Consider the following 23,996-nt stretch of genomic DNA (forward strand, 5'->3'; position numbering starts at 1 on the left):
GAAAAACCCCAAGGAGGTGAAGGAGCCCACTATGCAGATATCGCAGAGCCTCATGAGTATCCAAATAAAGTCACATGAGCCTTTGAGTAGAGAGAAGAGTAAGTGCAAAGGCCCTGAGATGGAATTTATACCCACCTTCAGGGAGGGCAAAGAGGCCATGTGATGTTAATTTTAGGTGTCAGTTTAGTCCAGCTGTGGTTCCCAGTTGTTAGGCCAAACACTAGTGCAGCTATTGCCAGGAAGGTACTTCTTTTGACATGATCAATATTTAAATCAGCAGAATTTGAGTGAAGCAGGTTAGCCTCCATTGTGTAAATTGGCTTCGTTCAATCAGTTGAAAGCTCTAAGAGCAAAACCTGAGGCACCCCCAAGAAGAAAGAATTCTGCCTCCACACTGGAGCATAGAAATTCTGCTTGAGTTTCCTGTCTTCTCAGTAGAGACAACTGCAAAATCAACTCCTGGCTGCATTTCCAGCCTGTCAGCCTGCTCTGCAGATTTCAGACTTGCCCCTCTCCCAATCATGTGAGCCAAATCCTTAAAATGAATCTCTCTCCATAGTTGATGTCCATCCCCTTGGTTCTGTGTCTTTGGAGTGCTCTGACTGATGCAGGTCAGGGTAGCAGAAGAGAGTGAACGATGGGGCAAGAGCTATGAAATGGGGCCAGAGGTGAGGTATGAGGGTGGCCCGAGAGCACAATTTTTGCTCTCGGAAGACCATTCTGGGTTCTGTCCAGAGAATAAATAGATTCTCCAGGAATCCACTCACAGGAGTGGAGGGAGGCAAAGCGGTTCCCACTCTCTTCCAGTTATCTAGGCAGGAGGCGACAGTGGTTGGAACCAGAGAGTTGAAAGCCCCTGTCTTTATCCTGGGTGTTGAGTTTTCAGAGGTTTCCCTGGGCTCTGTATCTTTTAGAAAACCAAACCCCACTCACTTACTACAAGTATTATAGTGCACATACAGTGCACCAAAGGAAAGGCCAGACTCTATAGAAGCAAAACAAGTGAGTAATTGGAGGATAAAGATAAACTGATGATTCCTCCAAAGCCCCAAGTTCCTCATAAAGATGAGCAATGCAGCAGTGCTGTCTACCACGCCGTGGGCGAAGCAGCAGCAGCAGCAAGCATTGCTCATGTTTCTCAAACGTTGCTATTTTAGGAGGCTCATTTACCAATGGTGACGATGGTATCCTAATGAGTTTATACTGTAACTTATAAAGAATTAATTTTACTAGGTATTGCAGTTATTATTTACCATTTGCCAACTAGTATGTTAGCATTTCAATTTTTTTTTTTTTGGAGAGAAGTTCTTGCAAAATTGCCCAGGCCAGTTTCCATCCCTACCTGTAAATTCTCCTTTCAGAATTTAAATTTATTTCTTTTAGTGTGTGTGTGTGTGTGTGTGTGTGTATGTGTGTGCACGTGCGTGTGTTGGTGGTGGTGGTATTGAGGATTGAACCCAAGGCCTTGTGCATCCTAGACACTGAGCTACAGCTACAGTTCTTTTTTATTTTTTCATTTATTATTTTATTTATTTATTATTATTTTTATTTATTTAGTGGTACTGGGGATCTAATTCAGGATCTTGCACTTGAGAGGCAGGTGGCAGCACCACCGAGCTAAATCCCCAGCCCTACAGTTCTTTTTTAAAAAATTTATTTTGGGAAAGGTCTTACTAAATTACCCACGCTGGGTTGGAACTTGCAATCCTCCTGCTTCAGCCTCCTGAGTAGCTGAGATTATAGGAGCATGCCATCATACTTAGTGTTTTTTTTTTTTTAAATAGGAAAAATACTTCTATTATGCAGTCAGACCTTGTGTTTTTACCCTTTTCATATTTAATTTATTCCACAACCATTTTCTTTCCCATTCAACGTTCCTCACACTGTACCCCACAGGCCTCACCTAAGCTCATTAATTACCCTCCTTTTCTTCTCCTTTGGCCTCCATTTTCCCTGAAACTAGATCATAGCCCTCAACAGAAAATGCAGTCATAAGTTTCAACAACCTGACACCCAGAGTTCTGTCACCAGAGGATGGCCAAACTAATTTGAGTATGGGACACAGTGAAAGAGAAATTAACACTAGCCTTTCAAGTTCCTATAAAACTCCCAACAGTCCTCTCTCAGGGAATTTCTGTCTTGCTGTTTTCACCTTGGCCATATAAAAATTATTTCAACCCACTTAGAAATAGATTTTTTTGTTTTTGTTTTGTTGGAGACAGGGTCTTTCTTTCTTTTTTCTTCTCTTTTTTTTAGGTATCGGGGCTCGAACTCAGGTCCTTGCACTTGTGCAGCAGGCGGTGAAACCACTGAGCTAAATCCCCGGCCCGGGTCTTTCTATCTAGCTTAGGCTGGCCTTGAACTTACTGTGTAGCCCAAGCTGGCCTCAAACTCCCAGCTATCCTCGTGCCTTAGCCTCCCTAGTGCTGGATTGCAGGTATGTGCCACCATACCTGGCTAGAAATAGATTTAAAGAACAAAAGAAGAAAAAATAATAAAGTTAGATATCTACCTCACAACATACATCAAAATAAACTGCAGACCAAGCAAAGATCTGAATATAGAAAAACTATAAAAATACCAGAAAGGAAGCACAAGGACCCGAGTTCGATCCCCAGTACCAAGAAGAAAAAAGAAAAAGGAAAAAAGGAATGTAGAACTCTACTATGTAAATGAGAGATTTCAGTGGGCCAGAAAAATTCTGAACAAAGTTAAGAGACACAGACAGAGAAAAATATTTACTACCTATCTAATAGGCAAAGGATTTTATCTACAGTATATAAGAAGATAACAAAAATAAACAAGAAAAAGATAACCCAAATGAAAACTAGCTCAGGGATATAAAAAGGGCAGTCACAAATAAATAGGAGAGGTTAAAAAATCACATGAAAAGATAGAGAGCATGGCATAGTGATGCACGCTTGTAATCCTAGCACTCAGGAGGCTGAGGCAGGAGGATCACAGAGAGTTTGAGGCCAGCCTGGGCCTCACAGTAAGTTCAAGGCCAGCCCGGACTACATAGTGAGATCCTGTATCAAAAAACCAAAACCACTGGCCAGGGATTTAGCTCAGTGGCACTGCACCTGCCTTGCAAGTGCAAGGTCCTGAGTTCGATCCCTTGTACCGCAAAAACAAGACAAAAACCAAGCAAAATAAAAAAAAAGAAGAAAAGATATACTCAAACTTCAGCAATAATCAGGGGATGTACATTAGCCTGAGGCTGAGTAAGTTATGAAAAGAGAAGCTTATTTTGGCTCACAGTTCTGGTCCAAGGTCAAAGGTCCACACCTGAGGGTGGCTCTGCTGACAGGGTCATGAGACTGAGAAGGGTGTCACGGGGCAAGAGTCAGGGAGAATACATGTGTGCATGTCTTCTGCTCTCCCTTCCTCTTCTCATAAAGCCACCAGAGTCCAATCACTGGAGCTCCATCCTGATGACCTTATGTCACCCTAATCACCTCTCAAATCCTTATCTCTAAGCAGCAGAATCAGATTAAGTTCCTGCTCTCCTAATCGAACGTAATGGGGATTACATTTCAACACACGAGTCCTTGGGGACAGACTCAAAACATATTCAAACCATAGCGACATCCATTAATAGGGGAATGATTAAATGAATTAGGAGCAGGTTTGTGTGTGTGTGTGTGTGCGCACACTCATTTGTGTGTGTGTGTGTGTGTAAGTGAAGAAAATGGCCTGGAAGGAAGTAAAGATTACAAAGAAGAAGCAACAGGATTAGAATGAGGTGATAGGGAACAACTTTTACTTTTTATTCTGTAGTCTCCTTTATTATTTTAATTTATTATAATGAACATGAATTGCTCTTATAGCTAAAAAAGAAGAGCATGGAAAAAGTGATATTAAATGTAAAAAAATTTAAGCAAAATGTAAATGTAAAGAAGTAATCACATTAACAACACTAGGACCAGAAGTGTAGCTCAGCTGTAGAAGGCTTGCCTACCATGCACAAGACCCTGGCTTTGATCCCCAGCACTGCAAACAAACAAACAAACTATACTGTAGCAAAGCTGCTGGAGACAGGCAGTCTCTTACACTGTACATTAGTAAATGTAAGAGAGCAATTTGATGTCTTATGTCAATAACTTTGAAGATGTTCCGTGGGCCAGGGATTTAGCTCAGTGGTTCTGTCACCTGCTTCGCAGGCACAAGGTCCCAAGTTTGATCCCCGGTACCAGAAAAAGAAAAGATGTTCCTTACAACTGGTAATATTAGCTAACCTTGGCTAGGGGACGTGGCTAGAGAATTTGTGAGGAGTGGGTTGAAGGAGCAGAAAGAGACTTCACTGTGAACCCATCTCTACCTTTTGAATTTTATACCATGAGGATATAGTTCATAGTCAAAAACTTTGTGAAAAATTCTTAAGCTATCACAACTTTTGACTCAGAGGTTTCCTCTTCTACAATTTGTCCTGATGGCAAATCGTGGATGTGAACTGATGCTTAACCATAAGGATGTTCACTATACCACGATGTATAAAAATGGAAACAACACTTCAAAATCCAACAAGAGCAGATTGGTTTAATACACTTTAATGCATATATGAAATAGAAAACATCCACTGAAAATGATTTTGTAGAAAAATATATATTGTCTTGGAAAGATGACCAAACTATATAAGAAATATAGGTTAAAAATTACATAGAAATAGATAGGCCGGGGACTTCGCTCAGTGGTTCCGCTGCCTGCCCCACAAGCTCAAGGACCTGAGTTCGATCCTTCGTGCCAGAAAAAAAAAATTACACAGAGATAGAGAAATACAGATATACATGTTTAACTTTAGAGTGGTAGGCAGGCAGGTGAACAGATACATAATCTAAAAGAATCTACACCAAATGTTAACAGTGTTCCATGTCTTAGTAGTAGTGTTATTGGGCTGCTGTATTTTGATCAGTGAATAAAATGTATTAGACAAAAACTGAGGGGCCGGGGATTTAGCTCAGTGGCACCGCACCTGCCTCACAAGCGCAAGGTCCTGAGTTTGATCCCCAGTACCAAAAAAAAAAAAAAAAGAATGAAATTAGACAAAAACTGAGAAACCATCCTGAGTAAAGTCTGTCAGGTGGAAGTGGATATTATTAAAAATAATGCAATAGGGCCAGGGATTTAGCTCAGTAGTTTCGCCGCCTGCTGTGCAAGCGCAAGGACCCAAGTTCGATCCCCGGTACCGAAAAAAAAAAAAAGTAATACAATAAAACTTTATGAGAAATACAATGAAAAAGGTTTAAATGTTGTAAAGACAAAAATGAATAAAGTAAAAGCCCTACAATCATTTAACCATAAATTTTTGTTGTTGTTGTTTTGTTTTGTTTTGTACCAGGGATTGAACTCAAGACCTTGCACTTTTGAGGCAGGTGCAGTGCCACTGAGCTAAATCCCCAGCCCAACCATAAGTATTTTTTAAGAACCCAATGTAGCAGGGCATGGTGGCGCACATCTGTAATCCCAGCTACACAGGAGCCTGAGGCAGGAGGATCAAAAGTTTGAGCCCAAGCTGGGCAACTTAGTGAGACCTTGTCTCAAGATAAAAATAAAAAGGGATGGAGATATAGCACAGTGCACTGTTCCAGGAAGTGGTCACTGAGAAAATAATCACAAATTAGACACTGGGAATAGTAAAAATATCCCAACTCCAGGAGACCAACTGCAAAACGAAAATACACAGTCTTTGTTAAAAATTGATTTAAAATTTCAGGATGGTGATAGCCAAGCACTGACTCAAGGATGTGGACCCTGTGTGGCTGCCTATGAAGCCAGCCCCATCCAGGGGTCTGCCTGGGCTGGGGATAGCTGTGAAAGTGTGGAAGCCGGGAAGCTCATGTCTGGTCCAATGGGAAGAAAGAAGGCTAACCCCATGCAGGTGCCCCTGTGGATGGTTCTCCACCTTGAAAACTTGCATGTCTCCTAACTGCAGTTATTCAGGCTTGGGCAGCTGTGACCATTTATTGAATGTTGACTATGTGTCAGATTTTAACTGTTTTATATGGATAATGCTTCAACATCCTTACAATAACCCCAAGAGGAAGCTACTATGTAATTGAATTTGTTTTAAAATGAAGAAACAGAAGATCAAAGAGGTTAATGATTTACCCAAGGCCACATGGTTGGTAAGTATGGCGCTTGCTCTGTCCGTATCCTGGATCCTTGATTTTAACCATTATTCTAATCTTCCAGGCCCACACTGCATGTCAGTTGCCATTGTACACATGGCCATGGCACCCAAAGAGCAAGAACAGAGATTAATTCTCCTGGTTGGATTCAACCTTTTAATATTCCATTGGTTCCAACACATGCACCCAAGGATCCTTCTCTGTTTTTCATGTTTTTTGTTTGTTTTGGTACCGGGGATCGAACTCGGGTCCTTGCACTTGTGAGGCAGGCGTCAGAACCACTGAGCTAAATCCCCAGCCCCCAAGGATCCTTCTCTGGCCAACACTTGTGAGGACCATCAATGAGTCCTCAGGGCAAACTGGCCATCTTTGGAAGGCACAGCACTCAAAAGTGGATGCCTCACCAAGATACTTCACACCCCCTGCCATGGCCTGGTCCTCCTCCCATCATCTGAGGCATCCGGAATGGCTTCAATTTCCTGGGTTATCTTGTGTTCTGGTCTCTAAAGCTTTCTGTTTGCAGGACTGCCACAAACTCTCCCAGGAAGATACCCAGATATCTCTCCTACCTAGTATATGTCAGAGGACCTGAAAGAACCTCCATGGTCTGAAGCATGTCTATGTGTTATCCTAGAACTCTATCTGTGGCCCTTAGCTCTGCTCAGTGACATGAAAGTAATAACAGCAAAAAACATAGTAGCTGAATATGTACAAATGTTTCAAGCATTTAAGATGAAATTGTGCATTTAACCCTCACAATAATCTTATAAGAGAGTTCTAGATTTATTCCAGTTTTATAAATGAGCAAGCAAGATAGGTTAGGTGACTTGCCCAAGGCCACACAGTGAGCAAATTGAATGGTGAAGTTGTAATTGAATCAAAAGTTCAGACTTCCCAACCCACTATCTCTTTGTGTGCCCCCCTTGCCCTGGCTGGATGAAATACTGCAAGGAAGAATTCTTTCTCTACTGCCTGGCTCCCTTATTCATCTTCCCTTCAAAGGCCTTTGGGGCCACGCAAAGGTCTCTACAAACTGAACCTGTAGTCCCCTCTGCTGGCAGCTGCTTATCACTGCATCTACGATCTCTGACCTTGAATGGCTTTTATAAGTTGTGACGCCTCTGGCTGCAAGCCACAGCAACAAGCTCTGGCTAATTTAAGGGGAAAGGGGTGGGAACTAAGGGACCAAAGCAAAGATAGGAGGTGGGGAGAGTCAGGGTGACATGTTAGAGGGGTTAAGGGATATCTCAAGGATTCCAAGAAAGGGTTGAACAGTCAAGAAAGTGTGATAGCGGAGAAGGGAAGGCCCTGAGTCTCCACACCAAGAGACCACAGAATTTTATTCCTAGGACACCACCATCCACCTGATTCTGCTCTACTGACAAGATTTCTGTGCCTAGCCTGGCTGGCCGCTGTACACTTGATCTGCTCCTGGATTCCAACGGGCCTTGGAGGTTTTGAAGGCTGCCAAGCATGCTAGTGGTGGCGGGGGGGGGGGGTTGTCCAAAGGATGGAAGGATAGGACATCGCTGGTCTGAGTGACTGGGCATCCCAGGGCCTGGATAAAAGAGCAGGTGCCAGGGACTGGCCACGGCCATCTTGAGAAAAAGGTTAACCAGGAAGTCAGCACCAAGATCAAGGGTGCTAAATGATTCCTGTCATTATCTCACCCATCCATATCCAAAACCAGAGCTTATAATTTCAATCACATTTAGTTACTAAAATTCCATCTAAATAAGTTTTTTCACATTGACTCAAAGCTCTTTCCCAGCACCCATCCCATGAAAAGCAGGCTTAAGGCTCCAGGGGATGAAGGCTGGGAAGAGCACTTACATACCCCATTCCTTGTGACAAATTCTCTGGTGGAGGTTTCAGGGGAGAGGAAGAGAGGAAAAGTTTCTCACATGGGTCCCCAGGGTGAACTGAGGTAGGTGGCTTCTAGCAGGTCCTGTATGAGCAATCTCATATCAGTGGCTGGCCTTCTAGTGCCCAAGACTGGGATAATGTTCCACATCGCAGGATGGCACCAGCGCTGACCCATCAGAAGTCATTCCATGAGTGGGTCCTGAAAGTGTTGTGCTGTGCCAAGCCAGAGGCAGCTCAAAAGTCCGAGGAGTCCTGAGGGTGAGCGCAGAGTGACAGGGTGGCAGGACGCTCGCAGGGGAAGTAAGTATTTAAAGTGCTTCAGTATTTTAATAATCAGTGTGGCTGTTCTGGTGTGTGCAGCTAAAATTATCTCATCACCACACATGTCCAATTCATTTTCTGTGTAGTCTGAGCCATCAAGGAGATCCCTGTAGGCCCTGCTGGACAGATGCTCAATCCCAAGCCATTCTCTTAGATATTGAGGGACATTTTTCTGTACATCCCCAGTGGGCAGCATGCCATGTTCCTTAGCAAGGGTCCCAGTAAGCCTGCCACTCCCAATCTTACCTACCATCTTTACCTGTGGCTTTAAAGTCAATGGCTGCACTGTCCAATCCAATAGCCACAGTCCACATGTGATTACTTAAATTTGAATTAGAAAAAAATTTTAAATTCAGTTCCTCATTTGCACTAGGCACATTTGAAGTACTCAATAACCACACATGACTGGTAGCTACCATACTAGATAGGATGGATATAGAATGTTTTTATCATTGGAGAAAGTTCCATTGGTCAGTACATGGGCTATACTATTATAATTTGGATTAAAAAAATTCCTCTCAAAGGCTCATGTGTTCATGGACGGGGTTTTTGGAAAGTGATTAGATCATGGGGGCCACTAATCTCATCAATAGATTAATTCATTGAGTTTGTAGCTGAATGTACTGTTAGGATATCTGTGTTAGGGCTAGTTGGAGGAGAGGGTTATGGGGACTGTATCTGTTCCCTGACCTCTTCCTCTCTGACTCTTCATTGCTCTCTCTGCTTCCTGCCTGTCATGAGGTAAGCAGCTTTCCTCTGTGTGCCCTTCTACTATGATGTTTCTGCCACCCTGCAGGCCTAAAAGCAATGGAACCAGCCAATGATGGACTGAAACCTCTGAGACCATAAGCCAAAGTAGATCTTTCCTTCTTTTAGGTGTCTATGTCAGATATTTCATCACAGTGACAGACAGCTGCCTAATACAAGATCTATCTTCTGTAAGTCTTAGGGATAGACCACTCAAGAACTTGATCTTTCTCCCTCTCTAGTTGGCAATGCCACGGCATCTTCTATTCCTCATCTCTATTTCTCACCTCATCTCATCCCTGCCATTGCTACCCTGAGGGAGAGCAACACATCTGTTTGGTCAGCTGAGGTGTAACTGGGAAATAAGTCACGCTCTTCTTCCTGAGGATACTTTCCTCTTCCTATATAATCGTGGTATTCCTCCTGCCTCGACCCCTTTCTAGAAATCTAGCAGTTGGGGTAAGGAGATTGTTGGGCTAGTTCTGAAGTTGAGCAAACACATCAGGAAGGTGGCTGAAACTACAGTCTTCAGTACTCTGAAATTACAGTACCAGTCCCTGCTATTCATTCTACTATGTTCCCCTCCATATAGCAAGAGGCTAGAAGCCTGTAAACTGTATTTCTCAGATTCTTTTATTGACTGACTCCCCATTAGGTTATGCCAATGAGTGTCACTGTAAGGAGTTTGGAAAGCAGAAGGGAAAAGCCTTTTTTCCTCTCTCCAGCCAGGGTAGGAGCAGCAGCTGCTACTGCAGCAAAAACAATAGGGTAGATTCAGGATTCTACTGCTCTTCCAGCAGTGATGGGGGAAGGCACTCCAGAAGTCTCCACAGCATGGCTGTCATGAACTCTAGCTCTGGCAGTGACAACATCAGCAGCAGTTGACCTCAGATTTCCAGCCTACATCACCACCAAGGGCACAAGCTCCTGGTCTCCTGCAGGACAGTAGCCATTGTGGCTCTGTTGGTGGCAGCAAGAACTCCAACTTATTTAAGAATGTAATGTCCAGTGCTGGGGATGTGGCTCAGCAGCACAGCCCCTGCCTGGCAAGTTCTAGGTCCTGACTTCGATCTCTGGTACCAAAAAAAGGATGCAACATCAAGGGTGTTGGATAGCATCATCTTTTCTTTTGTCCCTCCAGCCTATGGGTGGAAGTGGCTTTCTTCAATTAGAAATCTCTGGGGCGTGAGCGCGGGGAACTGGCCCAGGAGTGAGGGCGTGGCCGGCTGGATGGGGCGGGGCAGGGCGAGGAGGCGGCGCGCCCATGGGCTGTGCATCGGCCCTGGGGCCCGGTGGCAGTGACCCCCGCGGCTCCCCGAGACCAAGCGGGGAGGCCATGGACAAAGGAGCATGTTGGCGCCGGAGCGGGCTGGCCCCGAGCGCCCCCCCCCCCGCCGAGGCCGCCCACTAGGCCGGCGCTCCCCCTTCGGCCCGCAGCGTGGAGCCGTCCTGGCGCCCCGGGCCGCACGCGCCCCTGCTGCAGCTCCTTCTGAGGCTCACGCTGCTCGCCTAGCTGGGGGGGGGGGGGGGGGGCGGGTCGCAGTCGCAGTCCGGCGCTGTCCCAGGGCTGCAAGCAGAGACGGGCGGCCCCGAGGGAGCAGCTAGGCGGAGGCGCCCATCGAGGGCAAGGTGGTGTGCAGCAGCCTGGATCTCGCGCAGGTCCTGCACCTGGACACGCTGCCCAACCGCATGTTCACCCTCCAATTCGGTTTGCAACCAAAATTGTGGAAAGAATTAAGTCCGTGAACCAATGTACTACTGTAATTATCAAGTTACCGAAAGTTTAACTTTCCCACAGCAGACGGAAGCTCTGGTAGTAGCACTTGAGTTCGTCCAGCACCCTCTGTCTCAGTGACTTCTTTACTGCCACTGGGGCTGCTGGGCTCTACACCCTCCTCCAGCTTTTTGTTCTTGACTTTTAGGGACCGAAGTCATGGCTGAGAGGGGGGCAACGAATGCCAGCCATGCACCAGAAGGTACCAGCCCTCTTGATGAACACACCGGCCGCAGTGGAAGTCCATGGCGCTCCTGCCACCACACACAGGTGCTCAGGCCTCTGTGTCCAGTGGCTGCTGGACTCGGCTCTGAGGCATAGCTACAACTTCTACTGTGATATTGAAGAAAACTTGTGAGAAGAGAAATCTTTGCCGTATTTCTGATCTCAGCAAGAAAGATTTGTGCCTCTCATCATGCAGAGCAGCAATGGTATCCATCAGTGTCTTATAGATGTTCTTTCAAGGAATGATACTGAGAATGTCCATTAATGGAATATTGCTCCAAGAATGATGCAGGCAGGGTCAGCTGAAGAAGCCACGATGCAACCAGACTCATGGTCCCTAATACTGAAGATATTTGAAGTCTTTATATTCTGAGATGGTTCATTATGCAGTGATAATTGAACCAGGATGCTGATTTCTGTGAAGACATCAGGATCTGGGAGTGAGGGGAGGACAAGAAGCTGTGCTGCCTCCTCTTGAACATCAGAGAGCCCTTGTGATGGAGATGCGGAAGCCACACCAGCCCCATTCACGGGATCTTGCTAGGTAGTTCAGGCTGACCTTGAACACAGTGTGTAGCCGAGGCTGACTTCAAATGCTGGCCCCTTAGTCTCCCTGTGCTGGGATGACAAGCATCCTCCACTACATCTGGAAGCAGTTAACAATTTGCTGGCAACACATGACCTGATACTTTCTTCCTGATAAATGCTGCTGTTCCCAACCAGCCACACAGTCATGAGAGGTGAACAAGCAGTGCTCCGAAGGGGACTGTCCTATACAAGCTATCTTCTTCAGGTTCACCTCTTTGCAGATCCTGAAATCAAGATTCCAATAGCTCAACGTTGCTGGTATCAGGTTGACCTTCACATAGAAGAAATTTGTTGTATAACTTTCTAGAGTAGGCCTAGGGACACCGTAGCCACATAAAATCCTCAGATGTACTTCACAGTGCAAAACAGCAAAAAACTGGAGGAGCAGAGGCCCCCACACACCCGGTGCCGAGGAGGTGAGCTGCACAGGTGCCAGCAGCACCACTCTCCCCCCACCCCGGTGGCTGCACTGAGACAGTATTTGGATCCACAGCACAGAGGTACAGGGGGTCATAAAGGACATTGTTCTGAGCTCCAGAAGATAAAGCAGAAGTGAACAACAGAAAGAGGGCCTCTCTTAGGCTCCTTGATGAAAATGGAAGCCCATTGGAAAAGTGAAGAAAATCTCTGCAATAGAGGCACACCAGACCACTGTAGTTGCACACTGAATCAGGCAGAATGGTGTGTGACTGCAGTCCCAGCACTCTGGACAGCTGAGGTAAAAAGGTCACATGGTGGAGTCCAGCCCGACCAATTTGGTGAGTTAGTGAGACCCTTAGTGGGTGTCTGAAGTAAAATGTCTGAGGATATAGTTTACTGAGGAGATGCAGAGTTCAAGCCCCAGTAATGCAAAAGTGAAAAACTAACAGATAGATGATAAATAGATAAAAATATTCATAGATACTTAGGTAAAATAAGTGGCCACTGATTTATTTAGTATGAAGAAAAAATGGCTGTCATGGGCGGAAACACGGGGAGAGACCCCACAGTCCCGGGCCTGCCTCTCCCGGCAACGCAGAAGGTTGTGGAAGAATCAGATAGAGACCAAAAGCATAGAAGCAAAGTTGTACTTTTATTCAGCAAGCATGCAAGAGTACAGCTGCCTCTTCTCACAGAGAGACAGGCAGGGGTGCCCGAAATGGAGCCACCATTGCAGGGGGGCTCAAGATGCTGGTTTTATAGTAGTTGGGGCCTATCCTGCCTCTGGGCTAAGGGTGCCCCTACTTGATTGGTTAATGATTAACTTAGCTCATTACTAGGGACAACAGGGAAGGGTCTTTTCAGGGGCCCTTTACATCTTAGGGCCAAGGTTCTTTTTCCTTTTGATCTTAGCAAACCAAGCTTTGCAGGGTACAGCATGAAGAGGAGGTGCAACCTCAGCAGACTGCCAACTTTTTATAGGTGGTTAAGCCATTCTGCCAGCTATCTGAACTCCTTTGGGGAGGGGCTCATCTCTCCCTGCTGAGGGGTCTCTATCCCTACAGGGCTATAGGCTTTTCTGTTACATGGAGACTTAGGTTATAGAATCCCAGGACATGAGCTCACTTCCTTGGCAACATCTCCAAACAGAACTTGGAACCCTTGCAAATGGACATCACAATCTAGTAACAGCCATCTCCCAAGCTCACTTGGCCAGAGACGGTCAACAGTGAACATGCTGAGCTGCTTTTCCACTTTGAGAGGCTGCAGCCTCAGGACCCCAGGTAGAGAAAGTATCTGTGAAAGATTAAGAAGATGGCTGACTCCATCCAGATGCTGCACGACTGTCACAGACACCCCAGGGACAGTCTCCCCAGGAGTGACCACCAGTCACCTAGCAGAATCAAGGTACCCCAGTGAAGTCTCCCTAAGCCCAAATACCAATGGCACAGAAACTGGGAAGAGCATGGGGCAAGTATCACCAGGCCCAGAAATGCCCAGTAGCTCTGGGCAGGTCTTCCCCAGAGCCAGGCACAGAAAACCTAGAAATTCAGAGTCCAGGGGGGAAGACCAAAGTCACAGCCACTGGCCCCCGAGAGACACTGAGAAGCCTGGTGTACATCCATCCATCCAGGCCTGGCCGCCACTATTGGAAACAGCTTCACAGAGAGCCTTGCAGAATTCTGGCCAGTGTGGTCCCTGCAGGCAGTCACGCTGCTCTCATTCTCTGAGCCCTGCCTGCCTGTTTCCCTGGGCAGCCATCCCGTCTATGGTCCCTTCTTCCCAGGCACCTCCACCACCTACACCTCTACCCTATCGGCCCTGATTTGGGGAAGAGACATCATGACAAGGTCTCTTGAGAATTCCATCCCATTTGAGGGCCTGTGTGATAAAGATCAAGATGTGTGGTGTTTGGACAATAAACAGCTTTTCACCACACACTTGGTATTGGAGGAAGGAGACCTGTATACTGTCTCACCTCAGTTGGAGTTAGAAGAGGACATTAGGCTTTCTGAGCTAAAGAAAGATTCTGAGTGCTTAATTCATTCATCGCGTTGTAAACCAGAACATCCTAAAGGGCCTTTTCCCAGAGGAGAGAAATCCATCCACCACAAAGCTGCAGGCCACTGGAGAAAGCTGTATTATGCGAATGGCCACACTTTTCAGGCCAAACGCTTCAGCAGCCGAGCTCACTGTGCTGTCTGCACAGACCGTGTAGGGGGACTTGGCCGCCAGGTGTATAAGTGCACCAACTGCAAACTCTCAGTTCACAAGAAGTGCCACAAACTTGTCAGTTGAATGTGGGCAGCATTCTTTACCATCAGAGCCCATGGTGCTAGTCGATCCATCATCCATGGCTTCAGACCCTGCACACACAGCGATTCCACATAACCTTTCAACTCATGAGGCTTTAGAACAAGTTGATGAAGAGAATGAGGGAGGGAACACCGGGGAAGGTGGCAAAGCTTTATCTGGTCTAGGTCTTGAGGACTTTGACTTGCTCTGCATGATTGGCAGAGGAAGTTATGGGAAAATACTGTTAGTTCAACTGAAAAAATGAAATCATATGTATGCCATGAAAGCAGTGAAAAAAGAGCATTTCTACATTCATCAGGTACAGAGAGAGAGAGGCTCATTCTACAGCAGACATCCAATTGTCCCTTTCTAGTTGCACTGCATGCTTGCTTCCAGACAGAAAGCAGACTGTTCCTTGTTCTAGACTATGTCAGTGGGGGAGATCTACTGTTTCATGTGCAACAACAAAGCACACTTCCTGAGGGACATGCCAGGTTTTACTCTGCAGAAATCAGTTTAGCAGTTAACTATCTTCACCAGCAAGAAATAATTCACAGAAATTTTAAAATGGAAAATGTATTACTGGACTCAGAAGGGCACATTAAACTCACTGATTATTGCTTGAGTAAGGAAGGCTTACAGCCAGGAGACACGACCCGCACTTTCTGTGGTACTCCTCATTTCATGGCTCCAGAAATTGTAAGAGAGGAAGATTACAGTTTTGGTGTGGACTAGTGGGCTCTTGGAGTGCTGATGTACATGGTGATGATTGGAGAGTCTTCATTCCATCTTGATGAGAGCTCTGATAAGCCTTATGAAGACTCAATCAAGAATCTCTTTCAAGTAATTTTGGAAAGAGACATTTTCATACCTCATTGTCTGTCTGTACAAGCTGCAAGTATCCTAGCGGGTTTTCTGAACAGGGACCCCCAAAGAACAACTGGCTTGTCATCCTCACAGGGGCTTTGCTGATGTTCAGGAGCATCCATTCTTTCAAAATGTGGACTGGGACATGACGGAGCAAAAGCAGGTGGTGCCTCCATTTAAACCAAATATCTCTGAGCGATTCGGTTTGGACAACTTTGATCCTGAATTTACTAACCAGCCTGTCCAGCTCACCCCAGATGATAACGACATTGTGAAGGAGCTTGATGGATATGAATTTGCGGGTTTTGAGTATATCAATCATCTTACAATGTATGAAGAAGAAGGGGTCTGATCCTCATTATTCAACTATGCATTTTGCTTATGTTGCCATTTAATGCTTGGAAAAACTTGTTACCAGCCTGGATAGAATTAACCACTTCAGAGTTGTTTGGAAGCTAATTTTAATTTATTGTTTTGAAGTTATATTTAGATGTAATATTTGATTCTTACAGTCTATAGTAGAGAATATGGAATTTTTTGTTCATAGATTAGATTTTTATGAACTGATTTAAATAACAATGAGCCAATCACTTGTTAACCATACTTGTATATACATTCCATTTGTTGAGTGGGACATAATGCCTAATATTTTTTCTTTTTACTTATGATACAAGAAAACAATTTGTCTTTTCAGTAAAATATCTTACCTATGCTTAAAAAAAAAAAAGAAATCTCTGGGTAAACTCGACAACTATATTTTGCTCTTCATCCCTTCAAACAGTTTGTATCTGGTCTCTTGTATTATATCCCCTTTCTGAAATACTAGAATAGTTTTTTGTTTTCCCTAGAATAGGAGAGGAAGTGTGGTGTGCTACTTCTAGAGCAAAGCTTTTAGAAACAGGTGTGTCTCCTCCACTCTCCCTTTCACTGGCTAGAGACCCAAGGGGATGGTAGAACCATAAGGGAGAAGGAGCTTAAGCCCCTAAATCCCCACAAGAAGAGAAACACCCATCAATCTGATACTGACCCTAAACTGTATGTAAACAGGAAATAAACTTATACTACATTGGAATCATTGTATGTTTGGGTCTGTTACAGCTCCTTAGCCTCTGCCCCAGTGAATATAGCACCTTAACAATGATTTATATATTTACAGAAGTGTAGTGCTTACTCCTGCCAAGCACTCTACTGAGCACTTTATTCTCATTGAATTCTGACAAGTAGTTTCTGTTAGTATTCCCATTTACAGACTAGAAACTGAATTGCAGGGAGGTCCAGTAACTTGCCCAAGTCTGTCTGACTCAAAAACCTGTGCACTTAGAGATTATGTTTTCTGCTTGTCTCCATTCTCTGGCTTCCCTTTTGCTTTGGCCAGTGGCACAGGGGAACAGAAGATCAAGGTATTTTTTTCTACCTCTATCAGGCTACTGTTGATAGTGAGTGTATTCCTTTACCAATGGCCACCGCTGCCATTGGAAGGTTATCTCAGAGGGCAGCTGCTCAGCTCCCTCCCCTGACCCCTGAGGCCTACCTAAGTCTAATGGCTTTCCAATGTCCTAGCTCCAGGGCCTTTGACAATACCTTGTGGGGGGGGGGGCTTTTTTGGTACTGGAGATTGAAGTCGAGTCCTTGTGCTTGCGAGGCAGGCACCAGAACCATTGAGCTAAATCCCTGGCCCAACAATACTTTGTTGATATCTCTCAACCCTTCCCATACCTGTGTAAACAGTTCCCTCATGGACCTATCTTCATTTATCCCTTTGAGTGTCCTCTGTTCACAGTGCCCTAATACGCACTCTAATAGTCAGCACCCTAATAGGACACCATGTTCATGTTTTTATGAAATTTAGGCATCTCTGTTGTTTTTGTCACATAGCGTTAGTTCCCCTTTTTCTTGGAGCACCCACCTTCTCTACTCAGGTTGCACATGTTTTGGGAGGGGTTCATTTTACTTTACCATTATAGGGGTAGGCAAAGGATTTAATCCTTGCCTATCAGAACAATGCATCTCCCTGTCTTCAGCAATTGATTCTGAGGCTATCAAGGTCCCAAATCAGGCCAATGAGGGCCAGCCCAGGACTCAGAGTGGCTACATAGGTAAAGAGAAGCACACTTTCCTGCAGGATTCCGACCCAAGAGTATGTTGGCCTAGAGATGCTGGCAGATATTTTGCCTTCAGGTGAATCCCAAGAAAGAAGCCAATACTCAGGAGAGCAAAGCCCCAGAAAGAGGTCAGATATTAATCACATTGGTTAAGCCCTTGAATCCAGCCATCCTCAAAGTCCAGTCTGCTCCTAGATTTTTTCCTTCCTTGAGCCATCACATTTTCTTTTTGCCTAACCCATTCTGAGCTACATTTTCTGTCACAACCAACCACAAGTGGTAACTGATACAGATATGTGTCAAATTCATGTATTTTTTTTGGCAAGGAAATAGAAATTATCTCTAGATAATTTAAGGAATATGGGAAGAAAGCAATTGAGTGAGTGAGTGTGTGTGTGTGTGTGCATGCGTGTATATGTGTGTGTGATATTTAGATCTAGAATCTCCCTCCAAAGTCTCATGTGAGCCAAGTGAGGTGGTGCACACCTGTAATCCCAGCACTCAGGGGGCTGAGACAGGAGAATTGCAGTGAGTCTGAGGCCAGCCTGGGATATGCAGTGAGTTTGAGGCAAATCTGGGATATGTAGTGAGTTCAAGGTCAGCCTGAGTTACGTAGTGAGACCTTGTCTCCAATAACAAAAGAAAACAAAAAGTCTCATGTCTTCAGAGGTGGGACTTTTGGGGAGTGATTGGATCACGGGGCACTACTCATCAGTAGATTTAATCCAATGATGACTTCATGGCAAACGTACCCTCAGGATGTGGGAATGGAAGACGTGTGCCACTGGGGGCATAACTGTGGAGGGTAAATCTCCTTCTCTGCTCCTCCTTTCTCTCTCTCTCTGCTGCTTCCTGGCTGCTATGAGGTGAGCAGCTTTCCTCTACCAGGCTTTTCTACCATGATGTTGCTGCTTTGGAGCCAACCAACCATGGACTAACACCTCTGAAACCTTGAGCCAAAATAAACCTCTCCTCCTTTAAGTTGCAGGTGTCAGGTATTTCATTCCAGCAATGGGAAAGTGACTAATACAGAAGGTGATAGCTTACCAAACCAAAGGCAAAACAGTAAATGCAAGTCTGGAAAGGACATGTAGCAGAGTGGCTCTTGGGGATTCCCATAGCCAGAATGAATAAATAGTGCCATCAGGGCACTGCCCTGGAATAAACCAGTGCTAACCATCTACCACCCTTGAGTCACTTTGCCTGAGATTCAGATTAGCTTGGGGAGGGTATACTATTTAGCTTTAGTTGAATCACATGTCCAAAGCTTGTCCAAGGAAAGTCAGGACACCCGGATTGGATTGACAGTTCCCACCATCAACACAGGCTGTGTATACAACACAAGCTATGTAACTCCCTAAAGGGAAATCTGTTCTCAGCACATTGTACACATTAACCCACTTTAATCTTTATGAAATTAGTACTATTAGTATTATACCTATTTTACAGAGGAGGACACTGAGACCCAAGGTAATTTGCCTGTAGTCACACATCTGTTAAAGTGGCAGAGCTGGGATGCCAACATAGACAGCCTGGCTCAAGTCTGTACACTGAACCCACTACCTATATGACTTCTCCAGTAAAAGGGGAAATAGAGGCAAGGTAGGCAAAAACACAAGGTTCCTTGTAGTTATCACTCAGAGGATTAGGAGGAACATCTGCTCTTTGTAACATTGTTTTAGCCACCATGTATTTACAAGCCAAGAAAAAAAAAACTTTATGAACAAAACCACAATCACACAGGACATATTACAAAGAATCAACAACTAGGATCTCATCTTATTGAAAAGCTTTGCACAGCAAAAGAAACTACCAACAGAGGGAAGAGACAACCCACAGCATGGGAAAAAATTTTACCAGCTGTTCTTCAGATAAAGAACTAATATCTAGACTATATAAGAAACTAAAAACAACCTAGACCCCCCAAATTTAAAGACCCAATCCAAAAATGGGCACCTGAAATGAATAGACATTCCTCAGACAAAAAAGTACAAACAGCAAATAAATATATGAAAAAAATGTTCAACATCACTGATCATTCAAGAGATGTAAATTAAAATATGAGATTCCATCTCCAGAAAGAATGGCTACTGTCAAGAAATCAAACGATAACAAATGCTGGCAGAGCTGTGGGGGAAAAGGAACCCTTCTCCACTGCTGGTGGGAGTGTAGACTGGTGCAGTCACTATGGAAACCAGTGTGGAGATTCCTCAAAAAACTAAAAGGTTTTTAGTTAAAAGGTTCTATTTGACCCAGCTATTCCCCTTCTTGGTGTTTTCCTGAAAGAATTAAAAGCATCATATCATAGTGATATATGCACACCCATGTTTATAGCATCACAGTTTGTAATAGCTAAATCTTGGAAACAGCTCAAATGCCCATCAATGGATGAATGGATAAAGAAGATGTGATTATTTTTATACAACGGAGTACTACTCTGCCATAACAAAGGATAAACTTGAGACATTTCTAGGTAAATGGATGCACCTTGCGACCATACTCTTAAGTGAAATAAATCAGACGCACATGTTTAAATTTGCATTGTTTCTCTGGTGTGATAAACCAAAAGGGTAAATAAGGACCACAATATATAGATATTGGGAAGGGGGAAGAAAATGTTCAAATGGGAAGGGGAACGAAGGAGGGGGGAGGAGGAAAGAAAGGAAGAAAAATGGGAAAAAAGATAGTAGAAGGGAAAATGAAAACAACTTTTGTAAATAAAGAGAGGAAGAATTGTTTGAGGGAGGAAAGGGGATTGGGGAAAAAAGAAGACTCAAGATATACTACGTACAGGTACAAACTCCCAATGATGAATGTGGTTATTATGCATATCTAAAATATACCAATAAAATTCATTTAAAAATTTTTTAAAAGAAAGAGACAGAGAGGGCCGGGAATTAGCTCAGTGGTTTCGACACCTGCTATGCAAGCACAAGGACCTGAGTTCGATCCCCGGTACCAAAAAAAAAAAAAAAGAGAGAGACAGGCAAACAAACAGATGGACACACACACAGAGACGTGCACACAGAACTAGAAATATGGAGAGACAGTGTGATTGATCTCTATTTTGGAAATTTTTTTCAAAAGTCCTGCTGGGTCAGTGATTTAGCTCAGTCGTGCCACCGCCTACCTTGCAAATGCAGGGTCCCAAGTTCGATCCCAGGTACCAAGAAAAAGAAAAAGTCCTGCTTACCCCATAGGAGAAAGGGAAAGAATTAAACTCTGGTGATCTCACTTCCATCCATGAAGGAGACGTGAACTATCTAGGACCCAGGGGAATTCCAGCTGTCACCAGGCTGCACTAGTCATGGCAGAGAAAACCCAGGGAATCAGAGAGGCATTATCCATCATAAAGATACTCCCTAGAGAAGGGAGAGAGAAATGCTAGCACTTGGTGAAACAAAATGAAGTGGCCACTGCTTCACTCTCACTTGAGCTTTGCTGGGCTCAGTTCCCTCAGTGGCCCTCTTTGAGGTCCCTTGCACAGCCATCCTGTCCTCCCATGCACTTTGCTCCATGTGGCTTCCTCATTGTACATACAACAGGTATTTGCCACGGCCTGAGAATAGCAAGGCCACAAGAAAGCCCCAGAACATAAACCACAAGCCTCAGGCTCAGCCTTCAGCTGCCTGACAGAAGGAACCCCAGCCCAGTCCTGCACTCTACTCCTTCCCAAGTACACAGGATAACCATTGGTTAAACGTGTGGGTGCTGGAGTCAGGCCTAGCCTGGAATCCCAGCTCTGTGACTAATGAGCTGAGTTATGATGGATAAACTGTCTAACCTCTCAGAGCTCCATCTTCTACCATGAAATAAAGTAATGATACCAGCAATGAAATTATCTTCCTATGCACCAGTACAGCAGAACTGATTGTGAAAACATCAACATTCTTCCAATTGACCAGTGGATAAATAATCGTAGCCTTTGGTCCCCTACAAAACTAACTTCTTCTCTCTCTGCCCGTCTTGATTGCATAATTAAGTGTTAACTCTTGTCAGAATAGTGATCTAGGGGCTGGGAATTTAGCTCAGTGGTTTCATCACCTGCTGCACAAGCGCAAGGACCCAAGTTCAACCCCCAGTACCAAAAAAAAAGAGAGAGAGAGAATAGTGAGCTACAAGACCTTAGTCTAGCACTACAGCCATTCTGAGTGGTAACACTAAGAGCCTGGATGACTGGTCATCCTTGGGATTAAGTGAATTGATGCAGTAAAGGACATGACAGAGAGCCTAGAACACTGAAGCAACTCAGTCAAGGCCAGCTGTTACTGTTTTTAAACATCAAATCCAAGGGGACCAGGGCCTCAGAGTCAAGCATGATGAGCAGGCATAAATTGGTTATGATTGGCAATTTGGGACCAGTGACAGGGCATCAAGATGATCTATGGATGAGGCTTCATGGGTAGTCCTGCCCAGGGGATGGGATGGTCACGAGAGCCATGTCACAGGTCAGGAGGACTCATCACTGTTGTCGTTACAGCCAGCTCTCTTGTGCTGTGGGAATTCTATGTCTTGTTCATCTGAAACCAAGAAGCTGCTTCAGGAGGTTGGACTTTGCCTTTCTTTTTTTTTTTTTTTTGGTACTGGGGATCGAACTCAGACCTTGTGCTTGGGAGACAGGTGCAGTGCCACTGAGCTAAATCTCCAGCCTGGACTTTGCCTTTCTAACGCTTTGGGAAATCAGAAATGAATATTCCGATCCAAGATTGCTTTCCTTAAGAGCTTGAAGGATCTTAAGGAGAACCAGTATTGTGTACTGGTGAGAAGGGTGGGCTCCGGAGCCAGGCTGCTTAGGTTCAAATCCCAGCTCTGTAGATTTACTTGCTATGTGATCTTGGGCCAGTCACCTAATTGCTGTGTGCCTCAATTTCCTTATCTGTTAAGTGGGAATTATATAGCACCTGCCTCATAGAGTTCTTCCAGGAAATAAATCAGGTAATACATATATATTAGCCCCCCTTTATGTAGGGGGAATATGTTCCAAGATGTCCAGTGGATTCCTAAACTGCAGATAATACTGAACCCTATCATTGAATGCCTGTACCATTTTAACTAAGTCATGACTTTTAGTTTGAGGTGTGAAAGTGAAACTGGCACACATTTCCACACATTTCTTTTTTCTACTTCACAATTTCATGGATAGAACATTTGTTCTTATTGTAGGTCGTAAAAATTCTTAACATCCAGCATACAGTTTTTCCTTCCTTTTAAATCCAGAACTTTTACCTTTTTGCTTTAAAGGAAGCCTTCTGTGGCTTCTCTTTGGAAAACACAAACTGGCATCATCACTACTCTGATTGTGACTATTAGTGAGTAAAATAAAGGTTATTTGAACACAAGCACTACTATAGCCCATCTAAGTGACTAATGGGCAGGTAGTGTATACAGCATGGATACACTGGACAAAAGGAGATTCATGTCCAGCCAGGATGAAGGGATGAAGAGGAATGGCATGAGATTTCACCGTGCTACTGAAAACAGCAATTTTAAACTTAGGAATTGTTTCTTTTTGGAATTTTTCCATTTAATATTTTCAGGCAATGGTTTACTCCAGGTAACTGAAATCACAAAAAGTGAAACTACAAATAAAAGAGGACTACTGTGAAGTTCTAGAATAGCACATGGCACAGAGTGAGCTCTCAATATATGTTGGCTATTGTTAGGGGCTCAGGAGTACAAGTGGAGCTGTCAGATTCATGCCCACATAATTTTATCCTACCTGACATTTTCTTCATCCTCCTAACTGAAATTCTTCCCCTGCTCCATGGGGTCTCTTGGACCAGATCTCACATTTTACAGACTGGAAGGCCCAGAGTTAGAAAGGTCTTGCTCACGCTCATGTGCAGAATCACTGCGAAGAGTGGGACTCCATTTTAAGGTGTTGGATACCACTTCCAACTCATGCTCCCTCCTCCCGCTTCTTTCCTTGGAATTACATTTAACTTAAGCAGCATAATTCGTGCCCATCTGTGGGTCCCACTGACCTAAGAAAGTGCCTGGGAACTGAAAGAGTGAGTTACGGCTTTTAAACAACTGTCTCTTATGAGTCATCTATTAAAGGTGACAGGTATGTACCTCCTACCTGGAAAGTTGAATACCATGGAGCTCCCAATCCCTGTTAGGGCCCCAGAGAGGAAACATATCTTGCCAGGACAATGGGCCAGCAAAACCAGTTCAAAGAAGAATGGGCTGGTTCCTAAAGAAGAAGGGCCACTGGTGCCTCCCAGGCAGGCCTGACCCGGGAGTTTCTGGGACCAGCACCTGAAGCCTCCTTGCTGCGGTGGCATTCGTGTCCCCATCCCCCATCGCCCGCCCATCTCTACATTTGCTTCTTGGGCAGAAGCCAGGCCTCTTGGGCGTGCACTTCCCCACCTTCGATCCCATTCGACCAATCCCCAGGCGCCCCGCCCCTACTTTTGATAGATCTCTACAAGTCCCTCCCTCGCACGTGGCCAGGCCCAGGGATAGCTGCTCCCCTTCGCCCCCAATCTGGCATAAGGATTGCTTTCCTTTTTCACGTCGTAGGTTGGGAGCTCTCAGAAGTCTGTGCAGTCTGGATTGCCAGGCTGGGCTTTGGGGAGACCCTCAAATGCGGGGAGGAGGTGTTCTCGGGGCCCTGAAACCTTCCAGACCCTCTCAGTGTAAACCGCCTCGGGTTTGTGT

The 23,996-nt window shown here is 44.8% G+C and overlaps 1 protein-coding gene across 1 annotated transcript in view; it reads right to left on the bottom strand.

The window, feature by feature from the left end:
• The window catches only part of Ppie (peptidylprolyl isomerase E), a 52,710-nt gene that overhangs the window by 26,385 nt on the left and 2,329 nt on the right, over positions 1–23,996 (bottom strand). The gene's annotated exons all lie outside the window — the stretch shown is intronic.

The sequence above is a fragment of the Heterocephalus glaber genome, unplaced genomic scaffold, assembly GCF_053883595.1.
Source record: "Heterocephalus glaber isolate CG9 unplaced genomic scaffold, H.glaber_assembly_v1.0 deba00001452, whole genome shotgun sequence".
NCBI lineage: Eukaryota > Metazoa > Chordata > Mammalia > Rodentia > Bathyergidae > Heterocephalus > Heterocephalus glaber.